This window comes from Somniosus microcephalus, chromosome 11 (genome assembly GCF_052327205.1).
Source record: "Somniosus microcephalus isolate GS21.2 chromosome 11, FLI_Smic_1.0, whole genome shotgun sequence".
Taxonomy (NCBI): Eukaryota; Metazoa; Chordata; class Chondrichthyes; order Squaliformes; family Somniosidae; genus Somniosus; species Somniosus microcephalus.
In genome coordinates this window covers 191,666,137-191,692,680 of record NC_140997.1, presented here as the reverse complement: position 1 = coordinate 191,692,680, position 26,544 = coordinate 191,666,137, and the positions used below count along the sequence as shown (strand labels likewise).

Genomic DNA, 26,544 nt, shown 5'->3' with positions numbered 1-26,544 from the left:
AGCAGCCACTGGCATGGCCCCCTGGCATGGCAGGCAGTGGGTTTTCATACAGGAGGTGGCAAAGGTCAGAAACAACCTTTCTCAAGAAGCACAGCCTCCTCAGTCACTGCTTCTCAGATATTCTAGCAAGATCCCCCTTGGCCTGAAGGCCTTCTTGGGTGGGTAAGGCCTCCTGTGAGCTGTCTACTCAGCGGTCCAACTGTAGCCGAGGTCTCTACTGCTGCTGCTGTTGCTGCTGCTCTTCTTCCTCCTCCTTGAGGACTTGAGCGCACAAAGCTAGGCTGACACTCCAGTGCAGTGCTGAGGGAGTGCTGCACTGTCGGAAGTGCCGTATTTCAGATGAGCCGTTAAACCTAGGCCCAGTCTGCTCTCTCAGGTGGGCGTAAAAGATCCCATGGCACTATTTCGAAGAGGAGCAGGGGAGTTCCCCCCGGTGTCCTGGCCAATATTTATCCCTCAACCAACATAACAAAAACAGATTATCTGGTCACTATCACATTGCTGTTTGTGGGACCTTGCTGTGCGCAAATTGGCTGCTGCGATTCCCACATTACAACAGTGACTACACTTCAAAAGTACTTCATTGGCTGTAAAGCACTTTGAGAGATCCGGTGGTCATGAAAAGCGCTATATAAATGCAAGTCTTTCTTTCTTTCTCCACCACCCAGTACTGGGCAGCAAGAGCAGCACCCATCATAAGGTTTCACTGCTTACTGAGAGCGTAACCAAAAGGAAATATCACAAATAAGCAATTCACTCCGACTACAACAACAACAGTAACACACAGATAGATACCACTGGAAAACTTTGCTTCCATTTCTACTGCCTTCCATATTGAAATGTATTTATAAAATGTAGCCCATACAAAATGAACAGCACAGTGAGATTACTGCCTGTAAAACACTGCCATGTATTCAGCATTTTACTTCCATAAACTATATGCTATGGAATTGCCTGGGCACTTTTATTTCAATATTGTACCTTGTTGAATTTTCTTTTGCTAACCAAGATGTTCCACACAGTTGATATATGATACCTAGAATGAAGAGTTAATGATTGTGACCCAATTACAGGATGTTTATCGAGTAATAATCTGTAGGTGAATTTCAGAAAGTAAGTCAGTATGTAATATAATCCTTCTGTTTTCAAATATGAACTGATCATCCCAGATGTAAAAATATGGCCTCAATTGAAGTAGGGTATAATATTTGTTAAATTATTTCTTTAAGAGCTGAAAGTACATCAAAAAACCAGGAAGTAGTAGCAAATAGGGAAAGAAAATTCAACAATACTAGACTACAACAAAATGAGACTATTGTTTTCCCTTTCTGTGTTGATGATGTAAACCAGTCGAACTTACCTGCTTTTCAGCCATCAAATTGTCAGCTCTGCGAGTATTTTTTTACCTCGGTGCTTCTTACAGTAGCTGAACCTAACAATTCAAACTTTGGATTCTGTTGGTAATAAAAGAGGGAGGAGTTTGTGACAACGTGGCATCTTGCAACCAATGTGGCACACCCAGTTAACTGAAAGAATTGCAATAGTTAATAGGTTTATGTAAATAAGAGACACCCAAACATCACTCTCCTGCAAGCTGGTGTAAATTGCGAGACACGGAGTTGTTGCCTGTGATGTTAAAGTCAACAGAAGGCAGCTACAAGTTGTATAAATTGGCAAATACAGTGTATGGAATTTAACTCACTTCTGCTACAAACTTTATGACACTGTCACAACACCATACTTAACTATCAAACACGTGTGTACTCACTTGCCCTTCTCGGTGGTAGAGGTCGCGGATTTGGGAGGTGCTGCCTTAAGTTATGATTCTTTTTTGCTTCTAATAAAAATGAATAAAACTTTTAATAACCTGTGTACTCACTGTTGCACTTGGTATCTTTTGCCAATTCCAAAAAGTGAACAATTAACAGGATAGGAATTCGAAGAGATTGGAATTACCACTTTTTTTTTATTAGTTTGTGGGATGTGGGCGTCGCTGGCAAGGCCAGCATTTATCGCCCATCCCTCATTGCCCTTGAGAAGGTGGTGGTGAGCCGTCTTCTTGAACCGCTGCAGTCCGTGTGGTGAAGGTACTCCCACAGTGCTGTTAGGGAGGGAGTTCCAGGATTTTGACCCAGCGACGATGAAGGATCGGCGATATACTTCTAAGTCAGGATGGTGTGTGACTTGGAGGGGAACTTGGAGGTGGTGGTGTTCCCATGCGTCTGCTGTCCTTGTCCTTCTAGGTGATAGAGGTCGTGGGTTTGGGAGGTGCTGCCTTAAGTTATGATTCTTTTTTGCTTCTAATAAAAATGAATAAAACTTTTAATAACCTGAATAATTATTTCTCCAACTTAGTCATGGAAAAAAATTATAACAAAATTAGACTTTTAGCATTCTGTCTTTTGTATTAATTTTAGAATTTTCTGGACAGTTCAATATTTTTGCTTTCAAAAGTTGCCAATTATATGATGTAATTTAAAAAAAAATCAGTTTCACACCTCAAAGTTGAAGTCTATGTATTTGGGTGTTGTTGTTATTCCTGACATTAACCTCGTGATGACTAACCCTGTGCTAACTCCACAATATTCACCCTCTCACCCACATTGCTTTCTATACCAGATTTAGATTGTTACTGAAGACTAAAAAAATCACTCCTAACAGTTTCAAATAACTTGCATATTAAAAGATTCGGCATGTCAATTTACCCAGCGTATATACCGATCATGGCATGAGCTTGACAGCTCCATATCATTGCACATAGGGTTAAACAAAACCTATATATTAAAATCTGTGTAAAATGTTCTAAGGAAGTGGGTGGCACAGCAGGTTAGGCACTGGCCTTACACTTCAGGAATGGGCTTAAAATCCACACCAGACAGATGGGATAAGAGTTGGGGGAAAAATTCGGTATTGCCCATTTTGGGGACGCTAATATCGGCCGGGCGCAAAGTTTAGCACCCGGCGCTAATTATCACCTCTGACTGCAAAATTCGCCTCCATCGCCCATGGAGGTGATTTGAGCGCTAATTCAGGCACTACACACCTCTCTTAAGGCGCAAACGTCAGGGAGCGAGGCGCTACCTCAGAACGTGACCAAAGCTCAGGCGATGTCAATTACCATGGAAGCCAGACAGACTGGCACCGTCTAGTTCTTAAAGGGGAGGGGCCATCTTGCTGGCCAGCCACTCACTGCTCAGAGCAGCCTTGACTCTCGGCCTGGAGAGACCTCAAAAGCAATTGTGTTGGATGCACTAATGGGTAGGCCCAAGGAAAGAGCTCGGCGCTTAGGAACCTCGAAAGTGGTGCTAAGGGCCAAAACACCTTAGGACAGTGTTAAAATCAAAAATTTTGCCGACAAGAAAAAGCAGGAAGCACCCGCCCTTAAATAGCGCTCCCCCAGCCCCTTCCCGACTTGAAAACGTTCCCCTCTACCTGTCGTTCCTAGCGGCAGGCGCTAAAGGCAGGGGGCGCGACTCAATATCTGGTCTGGGGCATTACCGGGGCGTTGCACACTTGACTGATGTCACGATCTGCGGGCGCAGGAGATCATGGCGGTAGTGTTTAGCGCTGCCGCAAAACGACTGGTCAATTTCGCGAGCGGCGCTAAGTTCCTAGCGCCCCCAGAGGCACTAACTAACCAAATTTCCACCCCCACCCCCCGGGTTCTATATATGAGATGAGATGGGAAAGTCTGCACCCTAGTGGACACAGGCCCACAGTTACTAGTTGGTGATCTCACTTCAGCCACAGGGAAATGGAAAACTACCACACGGGTGCAGGAGGGTGTTGGGAACTTTAACATCTGTCTCTTACCTGACCGGGAAGTGCTTGATGGATTCCTGAAATTATTAAGTGTTGCATTCTCCGGCACTTTGATGAGCCCAAGAATTTTTCCCTGAGCTCTTCCTTTAAAGTTTTGTATCTCCATATAATGCTCCCTCACAGGTAGTCCATTGGTCCAAATACTGAGTCACAGTGGGCGAAAATACCATCATTTAATGCCAGTATAGAATTTATTTACAAGGGGCCTGGCAAAGGAGTGCCTTACATGTCAACCTGAGCACCAGGAGAAAAATGTTGGCTCGGTAGTTTACCTCAGATAATTCCCATGGATTGGAGGGTAGCTAATGTAACCCCACTATTTAAAAAAGGTGGTAGAGAGAAAACGGGGAATTACAGACCGGTAAGCCTGACGTCGATAGTGGGGAAAATGCTAGAGTCCATTATAAAAGATGTAATAGCAGAGCACTTGGAAAGCAGTGACAGGATCGGACAAAGTCAACATGGATTTACAAAAGGTAAACCATGCTTGACTAATCTACTGGTATTTTTTGAGGATGTAACTGGTAGAATAGATAAGGGAGAACCAGTCAATGTGGTGTATTTGGACTTTCAGAAGGCTTTCGATAAGGTCCCGCATAAGAGATTAGCGTGTAAAGTTAAGGCACATGGGATTGGGGGCAAGGTACTGACTTGGATAGAGAACTGGTTGGTAGACAGGAAGCAAAGAGTTGGAATATACGGGTCTTTTTCCGAGTGGCAGGCAGTGACTAGTGGGGTACTGCAGGGATCGGTCCTAGGACCCTAGCTATTCACAATATATATTAATGATCTAGACGAGGGAACTAGATGTAATATCTCCAAGTTTGCAGATGACACAAAGCTGGGTGGGCGTGTGTGCTGTAAGGAGGATGACGAGAAACTCCAGTATGATTTGGACAGGTTGGGTGATTATACTGCATCTGCCATGCATCTGCCCAATGTGGATAAATGCGAGGTTATCTACTTTGGTGGCAAAAACAGGAAGGCAGATTATTATCTGAATGGCAATAGATTGGGAGAAGGGGAAGTGCAACGAGACCTGGGTGTCCTTGTGCACCAGTCGCTGAAGGTAAGCATGTAGGTGCAGCAGGCGGTTAAGAAGGCAAATGGTATGTTGGCCTTCATAGCAAGAGGATTTGAGTACAGGAACAAGGATGTCTTGCTGCAGTTGTACAGGGCCTTGGTGAGACCATACCTTGAGTATTTTGTGCAGTTTTGGTCGCCTTATCTGAGGAAGGATGTTCTTGCCATGGAGGGAGTGCAGCGAAGATTCACCAGACTGATACCTGGGATGGCAGGAATGACATATGAAGAGAGATTGGGTCGATTGGGCTTATATTCGCTAGAGTTTAGAAGAATGAGAGGGGATCTCATTGAAACATATAAAATTCTAACAGGACTAGACAGACTAGATGCAGGAAGGATGTTCCCGATGGTGGGGGAGTCCAGAACCAGGGGTCACAGTCTAAGGATAAGGGGTAAGCCATTTAGGACTGAGATGAGGAGGAATTTCTTCACCCAGGGAGTGGTGAACCTGTGGAATTCTCTACCACAGAAGGCAGTTGAGGCCAATTCATTAAATATATTCAAGAAGGAGTTAGATATATTTCTTAAGGCTAAAGGGATCAAGGGATATGGGGAGAAAGCAGGGACAGGGTACTGAATTTGGATGATCAGCCATGATCTCATTAAATGGCGGAACAGGCTCGAGGGGCCGAATGGCCTACTCCTGCTCCTATCTTCTATGTTTCTATGTTAATTCAAAATGTCCATTAAATCGTGCGGCCTGGTTTCACCTGGGAGCACAATGATAATATTACATCACATCATACAGTTGGCAGGGTGCAGCTGGTGGAACAAGTTCTGTAGTTAATTTGTTCACCATACTGAGCAAAAAGAATGGAGTCTTCAGTGACAACTTTGATTTATGTGGCATTTTTAACATGGAAAAACACCCCAAAACGTTTCAGAGGTGTAATCAAAAAATGAACACCAAGCCGAAGAACATAAAAACATAAGAAATAGGAGCAAGAGTAGGCCATTCGGCCCTTCGAGCCTGCTGTGCCATTCAATAAGATCATGGCTGATCTTCTACCTCAACTCCACTTTCCCACCCTATCCCCACATCCCTTGATTCCCACCCTATCCCCACATCCCTTGATTCCCACCCTATCCCCACATCCCTTGATTCCCACCCTATCCCCACATCCCTTGATTCCCACCCTACCCCCACGTCCCTTGATTCCCACCCTATCCCCACATCCCTTGATTCCCACCCTACCCCCACATCCCTTGATTCCCACCCTATCCCCACATCCCTTGATTCCCTTAGTATCCAAAAATCTATCGATCTCTGTCTTGAATATACTCAACGACAGAGCATTCACAGCCCTCTGGGGTAGATAATTCCAAAGATCCACCACCCTCTGTGTGAAGAAATTTCTCCTAATCTCAGTCCTAAATGGCCGACCCCAAGTTCGAGACTCCCCAGCCAGGATAAAGAAGGATGACCAAATGCTTGGTCAAAAAGGTGGGTGCAAGGAGTGTTGACAAAATATTACTTCCTGTTGTCAACTTTTCCAATTGTAAATTACTATGTCTGTAGTGTATGTACCTTTAAGGGGAGAACTACTTTTTACAGCTCCTGTATACTGTAGTACCGGCAGTGACCACACCTGTATATAAACCCTGAGTAGGGATCTGTACTGTTAGTTTTTAGAGTAACCCTCATCCAGTAAACACCTGTTGATTGTTCCTCTGCAGTCTCTGTCTATTGATTGAAGGACGCACTACCTAAAGATACACGGATTTAACAACGTCCATATTTATAATAAAATCTGCTCATATAAATTTGTATCATTGTAATTACGCTATCCTACCAGTGGTGATGTGGCAGCACCTCTATTTTGCATCTCCCAGCTGCTCAGTCTGCAAAGATGTTCCTTTGCTCCATCCAACTGTGCTTCACAAATTGCAGTGAATGTTGCTGTATAACTATATAAATAAAAATATCAAAGTATTATATAAAAAAAGAAACAGAACACATCACCTTGAAATGGGAACTGATTTACGTCTGCGCGTCCTGATCCAATTACCCCCCTGCCTTTGAACCCTGCTTCTCCTGCAGACTCCACATGGGGAGCTCGTGTTCTCAACTGTGGGAAGGCACTGCGACTACAAGAGCACCAATTAACCCTCGATTTGGGAAAAGAGCAAAGACACCACTTAGAGAAATTGGTGCTAGAGTTCTTGGGAGTCCTGCCCTTTTTGTCTGCTCTTTTCACTATGTCTAGAGTAGAGTGACTATATTTTCTAAACCCAAGCCAGGGACACACTAGGTAGAAGCACAGCAAAGTAGCCAGGGCGGAAAGTGTAGGTTGTGCAGTGTAGCGAGGCAAAACTTTTTGTTATTTTGATGCCAACTGAATCTGGAAAAGCAGCGCCAGAGGCAGAGAATACATATTGCAGCCACAATCTCTGCATAAATTAAAGTCCCTCAGTGAGTCCACCCCGTCTATCGGTTCAAAACAGGAGATTGACATCTCTCCCACTAATCGGAACCCACCCCGCCGCACAGCCCCACCCACTTTGTTGACAGGCCACAGGGCAGCTCGGGGTCATGTGGCTCCTGATTTGAACCTGCGCGTATTTGGGGACGAGTTTCCTGAACCGGGCACTTTTCTGGGGACATTGTTTTCACAGGGACACAGTCCATCATCTGGGAACCGTCTCCGGAAAACGGGGACAGATGGTCATCCTAGTCTAGAGACAGCATCAACTGCTTTTAGCCGAACAACGGTGTTGATCTCTTCGGTTCTGCTGTTCACAGTTTATCTAAACTTTGACACATATTGCAGATGACAAAATTATGATTTCTTAGGAGACTTCAGTGTGTGTGTGATACGAAAAGACTTGTGCACTCTAAGCAGAGTCTGAAAGTATGTACAACCACATCAAAAACACAGAAAAAGCTACAAAAGTCATCAACACTTGAAGGCTCACCTTTGTAAAAATGGAACTGCAGCATTTTGAATTGTTGAGTTCTTAGCCACTTGGATCAAGTGTGGGAGGAGAACTGAATATAGGGTAAGGAAAGACCAAATGGTTCCTGCTCAAAAAAACGTTGAATGACTGAGGACTCTATAGCTTTCCCAGCTGAGCATCTTACCTTAACCATGTTACATGAAGAGTAATTAAATTAAGTTAAACTATTAATTAGCCCAATCTGCATGTGCAAATAGTATTAAATAGCAAAATTAGTGTTATTCCTAATATAACTAACAATCTACAATGTAACAAATTAGCCTAATTATTCTAAATAATATTTTATATAGAGGTGTATGAATGATCACAATTCAATATTCTATGAATTATTTAAATAATTTATCAAATATTCAGGATGTTTATTAAGACATACGAAAATGGTGCATCTTCTAATTAGATGTAAATGTAATATCTGGCACAGGACTGCATTGTCACCCTGAATTAATCTCAATTATTTCACACTAAGTTTGCAGCTAATAAATTTATAAAAACAGAAATTGCATTCATGCATTATTAATAAAAATATGAACAAGTTGACACTAACAACACCACCCCCCCCCCCATCTTTCCCCTTCTGCCTCGCCTCTGGGCCTACCTGCCTCGCCTCTAGACCTACCTGTCTCGCCTCTGGGCCTACCTGCCTCGCCCATGGGCTTACCTGCCTCGAATATAGGCATACCTGCCTCACAGCCGCCGCCTCGTCTACCACAGGACCGCTGCTGCTGCCGTCGCCGCTCTGGGCCTATCTGCCTCGCCACCGCTTTTATCATCGCCGCCGCTCGACCGCCTCGTCTCCCGCAGGTTCGCTGTTGCTTTTTATTTATTATTATGTGTATCCTGAGCGCGAAAGTGGTTATTATATATTGTCGCCAAACACTCTTGGAATTACGGAACATTCCAGTGGTTTTTTACGGAAATACAGACATCACAACAAGAAACTTAACAAAAGACTTTCCTGTGGAGGTACTGAGGGACAATGGAGAGCTGCGGGGGCAGGGGAGTCCACCCCTTGACCAGAACCATCAGGCCCCGGGGAGTAGGTGCAGACGAGCCCACAGGCAGGGGTCGCGGGCAGGCCCGCTAGTTAGATCACGCAGACGGGGGTGGAAACCAGCTTTGCCCAGCATTCTCCTTGCCAATGTTCAATCTCTGGCAAATAAGATTGACGAGTTGAATTGCCGTATCGCCTCACAGCGGGACATTAGGGAGTGCTGTGCCATGTTCCTAACAGAGTCGTGGCTAACCTCCATGATACCTGATGAGGCGGTGCAGCCCCAGGGATTCCTTCTGTTTCAGGCCGACAGAACAGCTGATTCAACGGGGAAGAACAGAGGTGGGGGTGTCTGCTGCCTGATCAACAACAACTGGTGTACAGATGTCCAGGTACTTTCACAACACTGTTCACCTAATTTAGAACTACTAACAATTAAGTGTCGCCCTTTTTATTTACCGAGGGAAATCTCTGCTATTCTCATGGCAGCAGTCTACATTCAGTCACAAGCTGATGCAAACGCTGCACTGAGTGAACTTTACAGTGAGGTCAGTAAACTTCAGAACCGGTATCCCGAGGCAGTTCCTATCATTGCGGGAGACTTCAACCATTGTAGTTTAAAGAAAGTATTGCTGAAATACTTTCAACACATCTCCTGTCCGACAAGAAATGAAAAAACTCTAGATCACTGCTATACAACAATAAAGCACGCCTACTGTGCCATTGCTCGGCCGGGCTTCGGCAAATCAGACCACATTTCCGTACTCCTGCTCCCTGTTTACAAACAGAAGTTAAAGAGCACACCCACAACAGTAAAAACGGTGCGAAGCTGGACAGCGGACACAGAACTACAACTGCAGGGTGGGCTGGAAATAACGGACTGGAGTGTTTTCAAGAACCCAGGCCTGGATGTGTACGCAGGCCACGTTACTGGATACATTAACAGACTGGTGGATGAATGCATTCCTACCAAGACTGTCCGTTTATTTCCTAACTGCAAACCATGGATGAACTCAGACATCCGCAACAAACTAATAGAACGGCGTACCGCTTTCAAATCAGGGGACACCGAACTCTACAAGAAGGCCAAGTATGACCTCAGAAAGGCTATCAAAGCAGCAAAAAGAGACTATAAGAACAAACTAGAGTCTCAGTATGGCAGGGGCTCCGACGCTAGACGCATGTGGCAGGGACTAAGGGCCATCACCAACTACAAGGGGAGCTCAGCGGGAGTCACTAACACCGATCCCTCCCTACCAGATGAACTGAATACTTTTTATGCTCGCTTTGAGAGGGAGAACACGGAGCCGGCCATCAAAACCGCCAGTCACCCAGAGGATTACACATTACAGCTGACTGAATCCGAGGTCCGGAGAACCTTCAGGAGGGTGAAAGCACGGAAGGCAGCTGGCCCAGACGGGGTTTTACCCCGTGTCTTCAAGACCTGCGCAGTCCAGCTGGCTCCTGTGTTCACGGACATTTTTAACATCTCATTGCAGCAGTCTGTTGTACCAGTGTGCTTCAAGGAGACAACCATTGTGCCGTTACCTAAGAAGACCAAGGTAACAGGCCTCAATGACTATCGTCCCGTGGCTCTAACATCTATAGCCATGAAGTGCCTGGAAAAGCTGGTCATGGCACACATAAGCAGCATCATATCCGATTCCTTGGACCCGTTCCAGTTCGCATATAGGACGAACAGGTCTGTAGACGATGCCATCTCCCTAACACTACACACTGCCCTGGAACACCTAGACAGGAGGGACACTTACGTCAGACTGTTGTTCATTGACTACAGCTCTGCATTTAATACTATTATTCCCTCCAAGCTGGTCCTGAAACTGAGGGACCTAGGCCTGGGCACCCCCATCTGCAATTGGATTCTGGATTTCCTGACTGGTAGGCCTCAAGTGGTGAAAATAGGGAACAACACTTCATCCACTCTGGTCCTCAACACCGGAGCGCCACAAGGCTGCTGCCTCAGTCCTTGGCTGTACTCTCTGTTTACACATGACTGTACAGCCATACACAGCAACAACCGGATTATCAAGTTTGCCGACGACGCCACAGTAATTGCCCTGATAAGCAACGATAACAAGACGGAGTACAGAGATGAGATAGTCCTGCTGATGAGATGGTGCAATGACAACAACCTTGCCCTGAATGTTGGCAAGACTAAGGAGCTCATCGTGGACTTCAGAAGCCACTGAGGGAACCATCGCCCCATCAGCATTGACGGGACACCAGTGGAAGTCATCAGTTGCTTCCGATTCCTGGGACTGCAGATCTCTGATGACCTGGCCTGGAACCATAATACTGAGGCTATGCTGAAGAAGGCACACCAGCGCCTCTACCCTCTACGGTGCCTGAGGAAATGCAGCATAAGCACACAGTGGCTTGTGAACTTTTACCGCGGCACCATAGAGAGTGTCCTGATGAGTGGTGTCAATGTGTGGTATGGTAACACCACTGCACAGAACAAGAAAGCCATCCAGAGGGTTGTGAATATGGCAGAAAAGATCATCGGGTGTGCACTTCCGTCCATCGAGGAGATCTTCCAGACCAGGTGCCGGAACAAGGCCCGCTCCATCATCCAGGACCCTAATCACCCTGGGCACAAACTGTTCTCCCTCCTGCGGTCCGGACGTCTGTACCGCAGCATCTGAACCAGGACCAGCAGGTTTAAGAACAGTTTCTATCCACAGGCAGTGCGCCTACTGAACTGCTAACCGCACTGCCCCACATATTATAGTTATATGTTTATGTAAATATATATATTATACTTATATTACCATATATTTATCATATTACATTACTATTATTTCCAGTGGTAATTGAGGCTTTTTTGCACTATTCATCATATCCTGCATTTGTTATTGCTATACTTTCTGCTTATTTGCTTATTGTTTTTATTTATACTTGTTTTTACTTTTTGCTGTTATATTTATATGCTTGTATTGTGGGAATGAGTGGGGAGTAAGCATTCCATTGTGCTAGTTACATATGGCAATAAAATGATCTTGAATCTTGTTGTACTTTGTCCTGTTATAATATAACCCTTTTGAAATCTATGGGGGTGTGGGTGGGGGGGGGTGTAGTGTATGTGCCTTTAAGAGCCCCATGTGTACTGTAATGCCGGTAATGGCCACTCGGGCTATACAAGCCTGTATATTGTGTTGTATCAGTTAGTTCCCCTCCAGACTTTGTTTAGTAAACACCAATGAAACCAACTCCTGTCTTCAGTGTCTCTATCAACACACAGACACAACAGTGGCGACGAATTGGAAACGGACTTACCTGCAATTCGGCAGCACCTCAAGAACATCGATTCCTCTGGCGTCCAAAGTTGAAGAAAAATCAAGAAAAAGAAAAAGCTGTGGTTTCACCAGCAAGTCAAGCTGGTGGCAGGTACTGCAATAATCCTTCCTGGGCATTGGGCTGGGGCTCCAGCGGCTGGCTCTACAGCTGGGCCAAGCAGCGAAAGCGGAGGCAAGCAGTAACAGACGGGGAGGGAGCACTCGGGAGACGGCCGGCGCTGCAAGCAGGTCGGCGTTCAGACCTGGAGAGAGAGTCCGGCGGGAACGAGTCTCCAACTGTAAATAAATAAATAAAAAGAACGGAAACCGCGGGAAACAGCGTTGTCATCGGCAGCAGCGGCGGGGAAGCGCCATATCTTTTCTGCAGAAAAGAAAGAAAAGCGCGGGAAGCGCCATTTTATTTCTAGGATGCCTAAGTCTGGCAATATTGATGTTTTTGATAACAAGATAGAGCATTGGACCACATATGTGGAAAGAGTGGAGGTATATTGCACCGCAAATGGAATAGAAGGCGCAAAGACATACGGGCTGTTACGAAATTTAATCACGCCAGCCAAACCAAAGGACAAGAATTTTAAAGAAATTGTTGATACCCTACAGGAGCACTTAAACCCAACACCGCTGCTGATAGCGGAACGATTCAAATTCTTCAAGAGAAATCAACACAAGAATGAAAGTAACGCTGATTACCTCACCGAATTAAGAAAGCTATCAAAGCTATCAAAACACTGCCAATTCGGGGCAGGACTAGTAGATTATCTTCGAGACAAATTCATCTGCGGTCTCTTAAGTGAAGGAACACAGAAAAGGCTGCTTTCTGAAAAAGATTTAACACTGGACAAGGCTTTCAGTATGGCTGTATCATACGAAGCAGCCGCAAGAGGAGCTGCAGAGATACAACAAAAGACACAGGACTTCGGCACCCATGAAATGACACAGGGTTTCGAGAGATGTTATCGCTGCGGCAGATCCACCCATGACCAGAGGGACTGCTGGTTCAAGGACAAAGCATGCAGGCAATGCGGAAAGATTGGACACATTGCACGGGTATGCCGATCTGGACAAAAAAAATCCACAGACAGAAAAAAAAAATCAATAAAGAAAAGTACAGAAAGGTACAAATGATGACGGACAGTAGCTCCGAAGACCAGAAGAGCAATAGCGACTCCGAAAACAAGAGACTAAGCTGTCTCAAATTACATAATGTAATTGCCAAAGATGATTACTAGACCATTTGGGTTACCCTCACGACAGCAGGGTCCCCAGTTAAAATGGAGCTAAATACAGGATCAGCTCTGACCGTCATAAATCGACGGGGTTACGAGCGGCTATTTCCGCATATACCTTTAAAAGACACATCCATTATCTTGAAAACATATACGGGGCAGAAAGTATACCCCAAAGGAAAAATAAAGGTGCCTGTTGTATACAACGGCAAGGAAATACAAAAGTTGTATTTATACATTCTACAAGATGGTGGTCCACCGCTGTTGGGACGTGAATGGATCAGGAAAATACGTTTAGACTGGCACTCCATTCAGGCACTGACGGTGACCAGTAAGAAAAAAAACGATGATGACGTCATACTTGAACGATTAAAAGACATCTTGGCCAACGCCAAAGAAGTGTTTCAAGAGAAACCAGGAACCTTGAAAGGCATCACCGCCTCAATAAAAGTGGAAGATGCAGCAATTCCCAAGTTTTTTAAGGCAAGACCGGTGCCATACGCAATTCGTCCAACAGTCGAGGCAGAGCTGGAGAATTTGGAAAAGGCAGGCGTATTATCCAAAATAGATTGGAGCGAGTAGGCAACACCCATCGTTCCAGTCATGAAGAAAGCATTGAATAATGATAAATCTGAAGAACAGAGAAAAATTCGCATCTGTGGAGACTTCAAGGTGACTGTAAACCCGGTCCTTCACACGGTACAGTATCCTCTTCTGAAGATAGAAGATATTTTCGCCTCACTATCTGGAGGGAAACGTTTCACCAAAATTGACTTGGCACAGGCATATCTACAGATGGAGGTTGAAGAGGCCTCTAAAAAAATATCTCACGATAAATACACACAAAGGTCTGTACCAGTACAATCGACTGGTTTTCGGAGTAGCACCCGCTCCAGCTATCTGGCAAAGAGCTATGGAGCAAGTCTTCCAAGGGATTCCGGGGACTCAATGCTACCTAGACGACATCCTTGTAACAGGAGAAAATGACAACGAGCACCTTGCCAATTTGGAGCAGGTGCTCACTAGGCTGAGAGAACGGGCCTACGAGCAAATCGCCCCAAGTGCGAATTTTTCCAAAATCAAATATCACATTGTGGCCACATAATTAATAAGGAAGGGTTGCATAAGTCACCTGAAAAAATTGAAGCGGTCATAAAAGCCCCAGCACCTGAAAATGTTTCACAATTAAGGTCGTTCCTGGGATTAATAAATTACTATCATAAATTTTTACCGAACTTATCAGCTCTTCTACACCCTCTTAATGAACTGCTACAAACAGGAGTAATTTGGAAATGGAGCGAAGACTGTAAACGTGCCTTTCATAAATGCAAAGACTTAATCACGTCCAAAGAAGTTTTGGCTCATTACAACCCATCACTGCCAATCAGACTGGCGTGCGATGCATCCCCTTACGGCGTAGGAGCAGTATTATTGCATAAATTCCCTGATGGCTCGGAACGGCCGATAGCTTTTGCGTCACGCTCATTGACCTCAGCTGAGCGTAACTATGCCCAAATCGACAGGGAAGCACTCAGCCTGGTATGGGGAGTGAAGAAATTCAACCATTACCTACACGGACAAAAATTTACCTTGTTGACTGACCATCAACCCCTCATCTCCATATTCAACCCTAAAAAGGGTGTTCCCATTATGACAGCGCAAAGGCTACAGAGGTGGTCCCTTTTTCTAGGGGCACACCAATACAACATAGAATACAAAGGATCAAAACAGCATGGGAATGCTGACGGGTTATCGCGCCTACCGTTGCCAACGGTAGAAGAAGCACCTACCGTAGACCCAGTGGAGATTTTCCACTCTACCATAATCGAATGTCTACCAGTAACAAATTCTGCCATTGAAAGGGAAACTAGAAATGACCCGACTCTCTCACGAGTCTGCGATTTAACAGTGAAAGGATGGCCAGCAGGCCAGCACATGGCGAACCACTGTTGCCAGCATTCTCGCAAAGAAGAGAACAGCTGTCAGTGTGCCAAGGAACCTTGATGTGTGGATCCAGAGTGGTGATTCCACCCAAACTCCAGGATAAAGTTCTAAAGGAGCTTCACGAGGGGCATCTGGGTGGAGTGAAAATGAAGAACCTAGCCAGGGCGTTTGTATGGTGGCCAGGTATCAATGGAGACATCGAAGAAATGACCAAGAGCTGCCTAGGATGCCAGAAGGTCCAAAACGCTCCACCCCAAGCCCCTCCACATCCATGGGAGTGGCCCTCATCTCCCTGGAAAAGGGTACACATCGACTTTGCTGGTCCATTTATGGACTCAATGTTCTTAATCGCGGTTGATGCACACTCCAAGTGGCCGGAGGTAATAAAGATGTCCTCCACCACTACGGAAAAAACCATCACAGTATTAAGGACCATATTTGCCAGGAATGGGCTGCCGGAACAGATCTGTTCTGATAATGGACCGCAATTTGTGTCCGAAGAATTCAGGAAGTTCTTAAAAAACAATGGGGTTAAGCACTACACGTCCGCCCCATACCATCCCGCCACCAATGGATTGGCTGAAAGGTTTGTCCAGACCTTCAAGAAGGCCATAAAGGCCATGGGTAATGAAGACATAAAACTTCAGCACAAGGTGGATAACTTCTTGTTCGCATACAGGAATGCAACACATATGGTTACAAACCAAACTCCCGCCATGATGTTCTTCAATAGAAGCCTAAGATGCCGGCTGGATTTGATCAAGCCCAACATCAGAAGGGACGTGGAGAAGCGGCAATTTCAAGGCATGAATGAAAGGCCAACTAGAACCTTCCAGATAGGTCAACAAGTTTTGGCCCGGGACTACCGTACCGAGAAATGGCAGCCTGGAACTATCTGCACATGACTAGGACCGCTGATGTATACCGTAGACATTGGTGAAAGCATAATAAGGCGCCATGCTGACCAAATCATAGAGTCATCCGAAAAGGGACAACCTACACCACAACTCTATATGCCTAACGATGAAGTAGAGATACCCATATCTATCTCCGATCCGGTGATACTGGAACCCGATGAACCTGACACTGGCATTCAAGCCGAATCAGCCTTGCCAAAAGAACCTACTACACCACCAGAAACTACTACGCCACTGAGGCATTATCCGGACCGAGTCAGGAAGCCTCCAGAGAGACTGACTTATAATTAATTAACTGCAGCAATGTGTAGATTATTTTTCTTGTAACATGTAATTAATAATTACTTAAAATATGATGTACTGGTTGGCTAAAAGGGGAGGAATTGTAGTGTATGTGCCTTTAAGAGCCCCATGTGTACTGTAATGCCGGTAATGGCCACTCGGGCTATATAAGCCTGTATATTGTGTTGTATCAGTTAGTTCCCCTCCAGACTTTGTTTAGTAAACACCTATGAAACCAACTCCTGTCTTCAGTGTCTCTATCAACACACAGACACAACGGGGGGGCGGGGGGGGTGGGTGGTGGGGGTGGGGGTTGGGGGGTGGGGGGCGGGGGAAGGATTTCTGGGCAGGAAACCTGGAGGTAAGGGTTTCCCAGATGTCCTGCTGAAATTAACAGCAGGACGCCTTTTACATTTTTTCCGCTGGTTTCCCACCCGACAGCCAGCCTGATAGCACAAGGCCGCAGCCAGGGAGTGGAATGGAGAGGGGGGAGGGAGAGATCATTGTGGGTGCCTGGGGGGTGGGGGGAAAGATCACAACACTGAGGTGGGGGTAGATCGTGGAGGTCGGGGGAAGATCGTGGAGGTCGGGGGAAGGTCGTGGTGGTCGGGGGGAAGATCGTGGAGGTCGGGGGAAGGTCGTGGTGGTCGGGGGTAGATCGCGGAGGTCGGGGGTAGATCGCGGAGGTCGGGGGTAGATCGCGGAGGTCGGGGGTAGATCGCGGAGGTCGGGGGTAGATCGCGGAGGTCGGGGAAGATCGTGGAGAAGATCGTGGAGGTCGGGGGAAGGTCGTGGAGGTCGGGGTAGTTCGTGGAGGTCGGGGGAAGATCGTGGAGGTCGAGGGAAGATCGTGGAGGTCGGGGGAAGATTGTGGAGGTCGGGGGAAGATCGTGGAGGTCGGGGGAAGATCGTGGAGGTCGGGGGAAGATCGTGGAGGTCGGGGAAAGATCGTGGAGGTCGGGGGACGATCGTGGAGGTCGGGGGACGATCGTGGAGGTCGGGGGAAGATCGTGGAGGTCGGGGGAAGATCGTGGAGGTCGGGGGAGGTCGGGGGAAGATCGTGGAGGTCGGGGGAAGATCGTGGAGGTCGGGGGAAGATCGTGGAGGTCGGGGGGAAGTTCGTGGAGAAGTTCGTGGAGGTCAGGGGAAGATCGTGGAAGTCGGGGGGAAGATCGTGGAGGTTGGGGGTAGATCGTGGCGGTCGGGGGTAGATCGTGGGGGAGATGGGAGGCTGGCCAATTGCAGGGTCTGTGAAGAGGTTTTCTTGTTGGGCTGGGTGTGGGGGTTCGGGGAACACTCCAGCTCCTCCTGGCCCACAAGCAGTGCTGTAAGTGCACTTACCTGATCGATCCGGCCCTTCTCGCCTCCTTTTACCTGCTGGGTTCCCCAAGCCCCGAGAAACCCGGCCAAGATTAGTTAAAAATAAAAATCATGTGAAAATGGAGGCTGCAGCCTCCTCGAAAGATTTCAATGACCAACCCGCCTCCTGAGAGCGGATTGGTCACCTGCCCCGCCTCTGTTAAAACTGGAAGTGGACGGGTTGGAAGTGGGTTTGAAATTTTTACTTCCCCAAATCCACCCATTCTTGGGGTTAAAATTACCCCTTATTTCTTTCACCTCTTTAATAATCGGCACCGAAAATACTTAGCTTAAAATAAGTCACATCCCTTTCAAATCTCTTCTAAAACAAGTTAATTACAGAAACAGAATCAAAATCCTTTTTCATCTTGAAAAGCCTTGATCATGAAACATTGTTTTAAGGAAGCTTCTCTGCTGCAGCAGTAAGTTTATCCAATACATAACTGAACAATACAGGAAGGTTCCACGTCTGAACCTCAGCCACTGCTGAATTTGCTGATGCTGGAATTACAATTGGCCTCAGAGTCCCTTTCTTACAGAAGAGAGAATTGGCCAGGGTTCCCACTCCTGCTCACTATCCCTGCTGGAAGTGGATACTGGGTGAGGACAGGCTCAAGCTTGGCTGTGATATCCCTGCAATCAAATAAATAACATGCCATTATTTACTGTCAATTCACGAATAACGGTCATTTGGACATGGACAATGCAGGACATCAGTCAATGTCTAAACTCAGGGGAAGTGAACATTCATAATTAAAAAGAATATTTTGAATAAATTAAACTTTACTCAAGCACCAATAAATACTGTGAGCATTGAGCAGGCCGAAGGTTTTATTTGAACAAAACTGTAATCGAGATGGCTAAATTCCTGAAGGACCCCACTAAGTTTATTATTTTTCCCTCATTCAAGATTCTCATCTAATCATATTTTAGCCAACCACATTCAAGATACTCTAACATGAAGGTGCTTCACCTAAAATTACTTTCCCCTCATTAGGGAGTCAATGCAGAATGAATCTTTTGTATCCACTTCTGTGCTTTCATGTCTGACAGCTCCCACTGATGTTATCATTCCTGCCCTGAGGTAAACGTTTTCGTTCTCCTTCATTCCCAGTCACGTTCACAGTTTCCCATATTAGTAGAGAGATGAGCCTGTGAAGTTTTGATGTTTAAACTGTCTTTCTACTCAGAAGAATTTCTACCTTGTTTCCCTGGGCATTCGGGGATGTCTTCCTCCAGGCCACTTATCTCCATGAGACTTGCAATATTTCAAATATGAGGACGGGGAGTAAACAAGTTCTAAATTTCAAGCCTTTCACCACAAAATAGCTTTAATAGTGATGCACAATGTTTCATATTTGTATAAAAGATCAAAAGTAGTGTAACAGTGACTCACCACACGCAATAATGAATCAATTATCTAAGGCAGTATTTGTCTTCTTATCAGAATAGTGATGGTAAATGAGAGGGGAACATTAGACAGCTCCCTGACAAGTCAGTTTGTATTTCCAAGTCTGAAACGGTCTGAGCTGTGATCCCTGCCCTGTGCTGAGTTAAGGGATCTCAGCCAGGGTAGCAGCTATCCGGTCCGGATCTCTGCTAGGAACGCCATCTGGATAACCATTAAGGACAGGATTTAGATAAGCAGTAATGCACCTTTGTCATGGCTTTCACTGTCAAGACTCACAGATTTAGGTGCAGGTTAACAGAACCAAGACTTAGGGACTCCCAAGTGTGCATAGGGGTACTGCTGGTGCACTGGAAAACATGCTGTCACTTGTCCAGCTAGGACCACATTACCCATTAGAGCACTGGCTTTCAGAGTAATTCAGAGACAAGTGGAAAGAATCCCAGCCCCCAGCAACTGGTCTATCCTCCAGGTTCCATTAGTAAGCCATCAACAGTGCCCTGGGATACTGTGGAAATGTCTGACTCAATAACTGGATTCCTTATTCTTTCATAGGGATTTGATTTGGTTCTGAACTTTCATCACCAGACATGTCATCTTGGAACCACCTCGATCCTAAAGACACGCAGCCTATCTTCCCAAGGAGCATAGTGACTAGTTGATTATTAGTTAACTGACAAGTACTCTTGGTGGGCAGCCAGTGGGTACCAGGAGTTCCTCATGACTGGCATGATGAGCAGCACCACTCACATAAAATGTGTGCGCGCATTTCAACCATCCTCCTGACCGTACCATAATCCGTTAAATGGTGGTTCCACTAGTTGGAAGTGCATAACTTCAGCGACAGCTGCTTGCTGCTTTACCATCCAACCATACACAACATTGAACCCTGGTTGTAGCAGCTTGCAACATGTCAGCTATCTTGATTTTCCTTTACGTTCGAGTCCATGCCACGTATCAAGTTTACTAATAACTACCTGCTTAATCCAGGTCCTCATGTGAGGGACTTTGGCAAAATGACACGATGGCTATGAGGCTAACACCCCTTCTAGAGTACACAGTGACAGGTCGGTATAGGTTACTCTTGCCCTCTCTTTAACCATTTCTTCTCTTTGCCACAAATCCATGTCACAGCTTGCACATAGGTAAGCAAAAATAACAAATACGTTTTCTGTGATGGTAACAGTTTAACAGGAGAAAGGTATATAATCAGCATTCTGAGATATCACTCCAGCGACTACAATCTGCTATTTTGATGTTGGTAAAGAGCTTCATCATCCTGATGTTTGAAAAATTCAGTATTACTAGTATGCATGCTGACCTGCCTTGCAAGATTTAGGTATTATTAACAGGATTTGTGGAATTGTCACAAGTAATTTATTTAGTATGTAGAGATTATTAACAGAGATGCAGTGGTTCATTTTGAAAGTCGTGCTTTTAACACTGATTAATTGATTGACAATCATTTATTCATATTTAGGAAATTTCATATGATAAACGTGATGTAAGTTTGAAAGTGTCATAGATTTACTAAACGTGGCCTTATTCTGTTCTGGAAAGGCTCTTTGAGAGATAAAGGGGGGAAAACTGAACTTGGGCGATGAATTGAGGTTGGAGGGATAAATTTCAAGTCGTAACCTCGCACGCCCGATCACCCCTCGGAAGTTTCCGGCTGGCAAATTGGATGCTGATGACTAGCAGCTGTGCAGGATGCCCGCCTGAAACAGGTATTAGGTGCCCTGCCTATGCAGCTCGAGGTCCAAAAACTGGTTGTAGGACCCTGATCAAAACAGGCCATCAACTGCGGCAGAGCTTGCGCCATATGCATGCTCCACCCAGTTGTTCTAGGTCTTCAGTGGCCTAACCAGTGATCCTTAAAGGGACCACTGGAAGCCTCACACAAAAAGGTAGTAAAATGTTTTTATGGTTTCATTCTTGTGGAGACAGGAGGCGCAGGAGTGAGCCTCCTGGCTCCACAAAAATACTGCGCGCCACTACTGGCCCGGGGTGGTGTTCTCTCCGCCTCCATTTTGCCTGTCCGCCATCCCAGGACTAACCCTTGGGTCAATGCAACTTCATGGGCAGCCAAAATTCCTGATCCCCAACTGTCAAGGTGCATCGGCACACCCGGAGCTCGTCAGTTTGATGCATATGAGGCCCGAGGCCCAATTTCGATCGGACCGTGCGCCATTGCATTCAATGCACGAATTCCTTTCCCAAAATATTTTGTAATTCTGTTTACTTCTGAAAGTATAATGGAATCAAAAACGTTAAGTACAGTAAATCTTTAGGTACTTAATGTCCTTTTAAAACTTGCACATCGTGCAAAACATTTTCACTGTGAATTTTTAGTGTTGCATAAAGTAGAATTAGAGAAATGTGTTGAACCAAGCTTCATGTTAAAGCCTCTTTGTTGCCTCAGTCATGTACTATGATTTAATTTGCTGCTGAGATATAGCTATTGATACAATATTTTACGGGACAGTAATTTTAATATTCCAACCAGACCAAGTCATATTTATGTTCTCAATAAACTATCTTGCTTCTGCTTCTTTGAACAAATAAATATTAAAAAACATGTTTCACACTGCAGTGCCAGCTGCAAATGTGGTTATGTTGCTTCAAGTTTTTACATGGTTTTTTACTGTTGCTGACCTAAGATAATCTTCACTGTTAGAGCTCTCTGACACCTCCATTAGTCTGGCACTTGACTCCCAACCACAAGGCTGGAGGTGTCAGTCCTCGGGCTCCCTATTACTCACACTCAATTACCTGAACTGGACAAGCATCATCATTTCTCACCCAGGCTACGACATGACAAGAATCATTCTATTATGGAGGAGGGAAAAATAATGGTATGTTCTGTTTTATCTTGTTGAATCATACTTCTGATTGGAGAGGTACTTATGATAGTTGTGAAGGTTGCTTCCCATCTTCCTGGCCGAAAGGGGATGCAAAATGGCAAGCAGGTCTGCTAGAATATTTTATTTTTCCTAAAATTTTTTTGCAAGGTTTCGGCCTCTATTCCCACAAAATGTGCATCAAGGGTCTGCAGCAGAATGGGCAGTCATAGCCAACAGTTTCCCAGCATGTTCAATTCACGTTTCTATCTGTATAAAAAACCATGGTACTATTTCCAAAGATTGGTCTAGGTCAACATATTTTAAAAGAGATTATTTTTTAATTTGACTGGTGCTGAAAGCAATTTCCAGTTTTTCTATTATTTCAAAAAGCTGGTTCTGGTATAGACTTACATGAAGAGAAAATATCTCCCCAAAACACACCTGCCTGTTGTCCTTTCAAATTCAAATCTCTGGGTGATTACTCGCAACACAGTATTCACAACTGCACAGAGCTCAATATTGCTTTCATTACTTTTAGTGAGAATCCATAAATCCAGCTTGCTCTGGTAATGGAGAATTTTATCTGTCAGATAAAATGCTGTAAAAAAAAATAATAAAAACCACTAAATATGACATTGCTGCCTTTAGATTCTGGATAATTGAGCATCGGGAGAATGTGGAGCATCACGAGAGCGGAGCCAAGTACTGAAACAGCAGAGCAGCAGCAGCAGAGTTATCAGGAGAGTTAAAATACAGTAAAGGTTCATAACACAGGAGAAAAAAGAGTACCAGATTAGATTAACGGCTAACATAAAAGGGAACCCAGAAGTAGTAAAAGGGTAGTTAAAAGAAGAATGGGGCCGATTAGGGACAAGAAAGATCTTCTTGTGGAGGTGGAGGGTATACCTGAGGTACTAAATGAATCTTCCTCCCCTCCAACCCCCCCCCCTCCTCTGTCTCTACACCTGCTTAATATCTGTTACATCTCCAGCTTTTCCCAGTTCTGATGAAACGTTAACTCTGTTTCTCTCTCCACGGATGCTGCCTGGCCTGCTGAGTATTTCCAGCATTTTCTGTTGTTATTTCAGATTTCCAGCATCCGCAGTATTTTGCTATTGTACTAAATGAATATTTTGCATCTGTCTTCACTAAAGAGGATGCTGCCAATGTAAGCAGTAAAGGAGGAGGTAGTAGCGATATTGGATAGAATAAAAATAGATAAAGAGGAGGCACTTAAAAGGTTATGCAGGTCCAGATGGGATACATCCTAGTAAAAGTGGAAATTGCTGAGGCGCTAGACACAATCTTCCAATCCTCCTTAGATATGGGGGCAATGCCAGAGGGCTGGAGGATTGCAAATTTTACCCCTCAGATCAAAAAATGGGCGAAAGATAAACCCAGCAATTACAGGCCAGTCAGCCTAACATTGGTGATGGGGAAATTTTTAGAGACAATAATCCGGAACAAAATGAATTAGCACTTCAAAAATTATGGGTAATACATGTAAGAAGTCAAACAACACCAGGTTATAGTCCAACAGCTTTATTTGAAATCACAAGCTTTCGGAGCGCTGCTCCTTCGTCAGGTGAAGTGAAGAGATGCATATAGGCACAGCATATATAGTCAGAAAATACTGCCAGATGATTACAGGTAATCTTTCTAACTGCCCTTTATCACACCTCTGTATGTTTTTCATACAGACCCCAGCATCTGCAACATTTGACCCCTTGTGACCCCACCTCATTGTTCTTTGATGTAATGTTTTTCTGACTGACCTGTTGGGACACCATTCACACCTTTGATTGCTGTGATTATCTCTCTGCCGAGGTGTGATAAAGGGCAGTTAGAAAGATTACCTGTAATCATCTGGCAGTATTTTCTGACTATATATGCTGTGCCTATATGCATCTCTTCACTTCACCTGATGAAGGAGCAGCGCTCCGAAAGCTTGTGATTTCAAATAAAGCTGTTGGACTATAACCTGGTGTTGTGTGACTTCTTACATTTGTCCACCCCAGTCCAACACCAGCATCTCCACATCAGGGCTAATACATGAAAGTCAGCATGGATTAGTTAAAGGAAAATTGTTTTTGACTAACTTGATTGAGGGTTGTAGTGCGGTTGCTGTTGTGTATATGGACTTTCCAAAGATGTTTGATAAAGTATCACATAATAAACTTGTTTGCAAAATTAAAGCCCATGGGATTAAAGAAACAGTGGCAGCATTGATACAAAATTGGATAAGGGACAGAAAACAGAGAATAGTGGTGAATGGTTGTTTTTCAGACTGGAGGGAAGTATACAGTGGTATTCCCCGCGACCACTGCTCTTTTTGATATATATTAATGACCTGGACTTGGGTATACGGGGCACAATTTCAAATTGTGCACATGACACAAAACTCATAAATCTAGTAAACAATGAGGAAGATAGTAACAGACTTCAGGAGGACATAGACAGACTGGTGAAATGGGCAGACACATGGCAGATGAAATTTAACTCAGAAGTGTGAAGTGATACATTTTGGTAGGAAGAATGAGGAGAGGCAATATAAATGAAATGGTGCAATTTTAAAGGGGGTGCAGGAACAGAGAGACCTAGAGGTGTATGAACACAAATCTTTGAAGGTGACAGGACAGGTTGAGAAAGTTGTTAAAAAAAAATATGGGATCTTTGGCTTTATTAATAGAGGAATAGAGTACATAAGCAAGCAAGTTATGCTAAACATGTATAAAACACTAGTTAGGCCTCAGCTGGAGTATTGTGTTCAATTCTGGAAACCACACTTTAGGAAGGATGTCAAGGCCTTGGAGAGGGTGCAGAAGAGATTTACTAGAATGGTACCAGGGATGAGGGACTTTAGTTATGTGGAGAGACTGGAGAAGCTGGGGTAGTTCTCATTAGAGCAGAGAAGGTTAAGAGGAGATTTGATAGGGGTCTTCAAAATCATAAATGGTTTTGATAGAGTAAATAAGGAGGAACTGTTTCCAGTGGCAGAAGCATCGGTAACCAGAGGGCACAGATTCAAAGTGATTGGCAAAAGAACCAGAGGCGACACGTGGTAACATTTTTTTACACAGCGAGTTATGATGATCTGCCTGAAGCGGAGGTGGAAGCAGATTTAATACTAACTTTCAAAAGGGAATGGGATAAATACTTGAAGGGAAAAACTTTCAGGGCTATGATCAAAAAAAAGGGGCGTGAGATTAATTGGACAGCTCTACCAAGGAGCCAGGACAGGCACAAAGGCCGAATGGCCTCCTCTGCGCTGTATGATACTATGAATCAGGGATGATAAGTGAACTTGTCCCATGTAACTTCTGTTTTGAAACATGCCCCTATCTTTTTAAACATGGGGTTCATACTTCATTCTTTTGTACATGGATACTGCAGTTGGATATCAGATTTACTTTTTTAATGAATCCCAAGATGCTGCCTGCAACTAACAGAGTTTATCTTTGAAATGTTTTTGTCTGGTGGTTAAGCATTAGTTATCCAGTAATAATCAAGTTAATAATTCTCTGCCAAATTGCATTGTGGATTTGCACCAATCAGGAATTAAACTGAGATTGTCCTAATTCTGTTCACTTTGGACCCTTACAGATGACAGAGAGAGGAGTTAGAAATTTGTCTCGGGCGATGGCATAAAGCAGGCAATATCTGAAGTCAATTGCAGTCAGTGGAACTGAATCTCAGGCGCTGTGTATAACGGGCGGCCGATCCGCTACCGCCCGCTTTGCACCATTGCCTGAGACGAATTTCTAGGCCTGTAACTAATGGCCTGTTTGCATATGTATTGACGTTTTGCTTTGTCACGGTACTGCTCAACCAGTTGAAGGCTTTGGGCTCGATTTTCATCAGGCCGTTGAGGCGGGATTGGAGGCGTGTGGGGGGTTAAAATTGCAAAAACTGGTGGACGGGCCCAACCCCGCCTCCAAGCAATTTTCATTAAATCGTGTCTACTGGTCCCGTCTCCAAGAGGCGGGATAGGCCGTTAAGGCACTTAACAAGCAATAAATTGCCTCTATAATGCCATTTTGAAAGGCCTTTGTGATTTTAACCCTTTTCCCACGTGAAGCACGCCTGGTGTGAAACACAACGGTGAAACCTGGCGGGAGCACAATTCGATTGCTGACTATCAGCTGCAGGTCAACCATTAAATAGGAGATTTGATCAGCCATCATTTGCAGGTGGCAGGACTTTGTTGTCTCAGGTCTGGGGGAACTTTTAGAAGGCTTAACCACAGCTGTGGAAGTTTGGAGCCTGACACCCATCTCCAGTGTGACCTCCTGGGAAACCCCTCTCGCCACCTTCACTGAGCGCTTCCTCAACTGAGGCATATACCAGAAGCATGGGAGCCACTTATTTCCTTTCCTTCTGAACATTAGATG

The 26,544-nt window shown here is 44.9% G+C and overlaps 1 protein-coding gene across 5 annotated transcripts in view; it reads right to left on the bottom strand.

Moving 5' to 3' along the window:
* Positions 1-6,833, bottom strand: part of LOC147111063 (protein FAM3C-like) — a 73,187-nt gene extending 66,354 nt beyond the window's left edge. Inside the window, exons 1-4 of one of the 5 annotated variants that reach the window (XM_086001540.1) lie at positions 3,814-5,142; positions 1,957-2,300; positions 1,769-1,837; positions 1,361-1,454 (exon numbers count right to left, since the gene is read on the bottom strand). The gene's annotated coding sequence lies outside the window, so the exon portion shown is untranslated. Of the gene's footprint in view, positions 1-1,360; positions 1,455-1,768; positions 2,301-3,813; positions 5,143-6,701 lie in introns of those variants that run through there. The other 4 variants (XM_086001541.1, XM_086001538.1, XM_086001539.1 and 1 more) reach the window with 4 other exon arrangements.
* Between the last annotated feature and the right edge of the window lie 19,711 nt (positions 6,834-26,544).